This window comes from Pan paniscus, chromosome 7, assembly GCF_029289425.2.
Source record: "Pan paniscus chromosome 7, NHGRI_mPanPan1-v2.0_pri, whole genome shotgun sequence".
In the NCBI taxonomy this organism is placed as follows: domain Eukaryota; kingdom Metazoa; phylum Chordata; class Mammalia; order Primates; family Hominidae; genus Pan; species Pan paniscus.
In genome coordinates this window covers 162,596,681-162,602,776 of record NC_073256.2, presented here as the reverse complement: position 1 = coordinate 162,602,776, position 6,096 = coordinate 162,596,681, and positions in this window count along the sequence as shown.

Here is a 6,096-nt window from a genome sequence, read left to right as displayed (position 1 = left end):
CGGGTGTGAGGCACCCCCTGAGATATGGGGAGTAAAAGCCACCCCCTTTCCCCCCCCTGGCTATTTATTACGATCCACATGTCAGGGGGGTGAGGCACCCTCCGCGATATGGGGAGTAACAGCCACGCCTTCTCCCCCCCTCGCTATTATGATCCACCTCGCAGTGGGGTGAGGCACCCCCCGCGATATGGGGAGTAAGAGCCACCTCCTCTCCCTCCCGAGTTATTACGATCCACGGTGGACTCACAGCCTGTTTACTATATTGCGGGTAATATCTCCCCCTCTGGAAATTATGTGCTGTTTGACAGATGGGTGTACACCCTCGGTGTGCAGAGGTTGTACACCCGTCTGTATTGGGAGTAATATCATCCTCTTCCACCCTGAATATTAAGAACTGTATCACAGGTGTGTTTCTACTCCCTGCGATATTGGGTGTCATATCCTCCTCTCCCACACTGAAATTAGAAACAATATCAGTGGAGGCGTGTACACCTTCTGTCATATTTAAACTAATATCATCCTCTTCTCTCCAGGATCATGGGAACAACATCCCTGGGGGGGTGTACACTTTCTGCGATAAATGTAGTAATATCACCCCTCTGCCTTGGAATATTATTAAGGACCACCTCACACGGGGGTGTACACTTCCTGCGATATTGAGAGTAATATCGACCTCTCTGCCTCTGAATATTAGGAACAGTATCACACGGTGGGTGTACACCTCCTGCTCTGTTATGGGGAGTAATATCTATCTGTTATAGGAAGTAATATCGTCCTCTCCCTTTCAGGATATTTATAACAATATCACAGGGTGAGTGAACACAGCCTGCGATACTTTAATTATTATCATCCTCTCCCCCGCGGGATACCAGGAACAATGTCACAGAAGAGGTGTACACTCCCTGCGATATTGGGAGTAATATCATACTCTTCTTCCGTGAATATTAGGAGCAATATCACTGGGTGGCTGTACATTCATTGCTATGTTGGGAGTCATGTCATACTCTATCCCCTGGATATTAGGATCAGTGTCACAGGGTGAGTGTACACCTACTGAGATATTAAAACTAATATCATGCTCTCCATCCCTGGATATTAGGAACAATATCACGGGTAGGTGTACACCCCCTACGGTATTAGGAGAAATAATATGATTAATTATTAAGCATCAGTCTTAATAATATTACTAATTATTAAACATCAGTCTTAATAATTATCAATGGTAATATTAAATAATAGTATAACGTTATTAATCATTAATGATTATTTTAAATATGATTATGCATGATTAAAATTAATTATTAGTATTGTCATTTTTCAATATTAGTTATTAATCTTAATATTAATTATTGTTTTATTACCAACATCACTTATTGATTTAATTAAGTAACATTAATTACCGATATCATTATGTTATTATTAATAGTGAGGTTGCTATTAATTATTAATAGTAACCGTTAATATTTTTAATCCGTATTAACTTTTACTATCTTTATAGTAATTATTTATATCGATGATTTCTATTAATTGTTATATTTATGAATATTAATACTTAATATAATTGTTCCCGATATCCGAGGGGTAGAGGATGTTACTCCCAATATCACAGAACGTGTACACCCCTCTATGATGTTATTCCTAATTGCCAGGGAGTAGAGGATGACATTATGAAAAATATCGCAGTGGGTATACATCCCTTCGGTCATCTTTTTTCCTAATATCCTGGGTGGGAGAGGATGATATGACTCCCAATATCGCAGGGGGCGTAGACTTCCCCCGTGATATTGTCCCTATCATCCAAAGGTGGAGAGGATGATATTTCTTCCAGTTTCGCAGGGGATGTACACCACCCCTGTGATATTGATCCTAATATCCAGGGGGCGAGAGGATGATGTTAGTCTCAATATTGCAGGAGGTGTACACTCCCTAGGGATATTGTTCCTAATATCCAGGGACAGAGAGGATGATCTCACTCCCAATATAGCAGGGAGTGGACACCCCTTCTGTGACACTGTTCCTAATAGCCAGCGGGGGAGAGGAAGATATTACCCCCAATATCGCAGGGGGTGTACACCCCTTGTGACATTGTTCCTTATATCCTGGGAGGGAGAGGATGATACTAGTGGCAATGTCGCAGCGGCTGTACACACCCACTGTGATATTGTTCCAAATATCTCGAGGGGGAGAAAATGATATTACTCCCAATATCCCAGGGGGTGTACATCCTCCTGTGACATTGTTCCTTATATTCAGGGGGAGAAGACGATATGACTCCCAATATCACAGGGGTTGTACACACCTCCTGCGATATTGTTCCTAATATCCCGAAGGGGAGAGCATAATATTACTGTCAATATTGCAGGGGGTGTACACCTCCTTTGGAATATTGTTCTTAATATCCATGATGGGAGAGGATGATATTACTCCAAATATCGTAACAAGTGTACAGCTGCCTGTGATATAGTTCCTAATATCTAGGTGGAGAGGATGATATTACTGCCCATATCGCATGAGTTGTAAAACCCCTTCCATATTTTGCCTACAATCCCGAGGGGAGAGGACGATACTACTCCCAATATCGAAGAAGGTGTACACCCCCCTGTGGCATTATTCCCAATATCCACGTTGGGAGATGATGACATTACACCCAATATCGCAGGGGATGTACACCCACCCTGGGATATTGTTCCTTATATAGAGAGGGGGAGGGGATGATATTACTCCCAATATCGCAGGGGCTGTACACCCCTCCTGTGATATTGTTCTTAATATCCTAGGAAAGAGAGGATGATACTACACCCAATATCTCAGGGGGTGTACACCCACCTCCTTCAGATATTGTTCTTAATGTACTCCACCTCCCCCGACCAGGGATATTGTTCCTCATATCCAGGGGGAGAGAGGCTCACATTACGCCCAATATCGCAGGGGGTGTACACACCCTCTGTGATGTTGTTCCTAGTATCCAAAGGTAGAGACGATGATATTACTGGCCATATCGCAGGGGGTGTACACCCCTCTTGTGATACTGTTCTTAATATTTAGGGAGGGAGACAACGATAGTACTGTCCATATTGCTGGGGTCACAACACCCCCGTGACATTGTTTTTAATATTCAGTTTGGGAGAGGATGATAATAATTTCAATATAACAGGGGACACCCCCCCCCCGTGATGTTGTCCCTAATGTCCAAGGGAAGAGAAATGATATGACTCACAATATGTCAAGGGGTGTACAGCCCCTGTATAATATTCTTCCTAATATCCAGGGGGGATTAGAATGATATTACTCCCAATATCACAGGGGGTGTACGTGACCCCTTTTATATTGTTTCTAATAACTAGGGAGGGAGAGGATGATATTACTCCCAATATTGTAGGGGTGTACACCCCTCCCGTGACATTGTTTTTAATATTTAGGTAGGGAGTGGATGATATTACTCTCAATATCTCAGAGGGTTTACACTCTTCCTGGGATATGGTTTCTAATATTAAGTGGGAGAGAGGATGATATTATTCCCAGGATCGCAGGGGGTGTACATGTCCTGTTATTTTGTTCCTAATATCCATGTTGGGAGAGGATGATATTACTGCCTATATCGTAGGAGTTGTACACCCCATCAGTGATATTATTCCTCATATTCAGGGGAAAAGAGAATGACATTACTCCCAATAGCGCAGGAGGTGTACACACCCCTTTGATATTGTTCCTAATACGCAGTGGAGGAGACGATGATATTACTGGCCATATCGCGAGGGGTGTACACCTCCTCTGTGATATTGTTTTTAATATCCAGGGGTTAGAGGATGACATTACTCCCATGATCGTAGTGGGTGTACACCAATTCTGTTTTATTGTTCTTAATATCCAGGGAGGGAGAGGATGATATTACTGTCATTATCGCAAGGGGTAGACACTCCTTCTTTGATATGGTTCCTAATATCCAGGGGGGAGAGTATGATATTAATCCCAAAATCGCTGTGGGTATACACCCCTTTTTGATATTGTTCCTAATACGCCGGGGGAGAGTCTATGATATTACTGCCCATATCACAGGGTGTGTACACCAGAACTGCTATATTGTTTCTTATTTCCAGCAATGAAGAAGTTGATATTACTCCCAAAATGGAATGGGCTGTAAACCCCCCATAAGATATTGTTCCTAATATCCAGGGGGAAAAGGATGATATTACTTTCAATGTTGCGGCAGGTGTATTATCTGCCTGTTATATTGTTCCTAATATCTGGGGTGGGGGCGGCGGGGTGAGAACGATATTACTCGCAATATCTCAGAGGGTGTACACTGCCCCTGTGATATTGTTCTAAATATCCACAGGGGAAGAGATTAATATTACTCCCAATATCCCAGGGGGTACACATCCCCACTGTTATATTGTACCTAATATCAAGGGGTGGAGAAAATGATATTACTCCCAATAGCGCCGTGTGTATACAGCCCTCCTGTGATATTGTCCCTAGTATCCAGGGGCTAAAGATAGATATTACTCCCAATATCCAGGGGATAGAAGTTGATATTAAACCGAATATCACAGTGGGTGTACACAACTCCTGTCATATTGTTCCAAATATCCAGGCAGAGAGAGGATAATATTACTCAAAGCATTCCTGGGGGTGTACACAGCCCTCTGTGATATTGTTACTAATATACAGAAAGGGAGAGGATGATATTACTCTCAATAAACAGAAGGGTACAATTCCCATGTGATGTTGTTCTGAATATCTAGGGTGAGAGAGGATGATATTACTCCCAACATTGCAAAAGTTGTAAACACCTTCTGTGATATTGTTCCTAATATCCGGGGAGAAAGAAGATGATATGACTTTCAATGTCGCAGGGGGTGTGCACCTCCCTCCCCGTGATATTGTTCCTAATATCCGGGGGAAAGAGGATGATGTTACTCCCAGGATCGCAGGGGGGTGTGCACACCCCTCCCCGTGATATTGTTCCTAATATCCGGGGGAAAGAGGATGATGTTACTCCCAGGATCGCAGGGGGGTGTACACCCCCGTGATATTGTTTCTAACATCCAGAGGGGGAGAAGTTGATATTACTTCAAACATCGCCGGGGGTGTACACCCCACCTGTGATATTGTACTTAATATTTAGCGGGAGAGAGGGGGGTGATATTACCAATAGCGTAGGGGAAAGTCAACCCCCTCTCCCCCGCTGGATATTACGAGCCATATGACAGGGAGGTGTCCACCCCCCACCATATGGAGAGTAATATCACCCTGCTCTCCCCCCACCTCCAGCTTCTTTCTGCTAAGGTCCCCTTGCCCCTCCAGGTGGCTTTCTTGGGCAGGGCATAAAAGAAATTACGTGGTTTTCTTGCTCAGATTTGTTCGCAAGTCCACGAGAAATACTCAGGGAGTCTTGCAAAAATCCGGTGTTACAGCAGCTAAGTCAGCCAGCTAGCCGTGCCCTACAGTTGAGATGGCATGTCATGATTCCCCTCTCTTTTCCTTGCTGACTCCTCCTCAGCCTTCCGGACTCTGCTTAGGTGCCTCTTCCTCCAGGTTGTCCGCTCCCGTCCCCACCCTTCCTTACCTGCTCTCCTAATACCATGGGCTGATCCAGCGCAGCATTTGTCGCACATCTTACAGCTGCCTGCCTCCAGTCTGTATCCGGACTCCACAACCTGAAGGTAACGGCTGCATCTGCCTTGATCATCATTGTATCCCTTGCTCCTACAACAGCACCTAACACAGAGTAATTCCTCAGTCAACATTTTCTGGATGGGTGAACAAAAAATAAATCTACACATCAAGTGAAAATTAGGCTGAGCAGAAATGAAGCAAGTGGTAAAGTACAAGAGAAGGTTATACCTGTTATTCTAGGCATGCTAATTCTAATTTTAGAATTGCTGTGGTTATTTCATGTTACTCTGCCAGGCTTCAGTGTTAGGCAAGGGCAATTCTCTGTGTAAGCAGGGATAGCTTTCCTGAAAGGTCCTGTTAGTCCTGGGAAGTGATGGTACATGTGACTCATCCCTCAAACCAGAAGGCTAAGCTAAACTAGCAGGAGAGCTGCAGCAGGAACCTTCTGGCAGGAAAGAAACAGCATGCTCTGTGTAC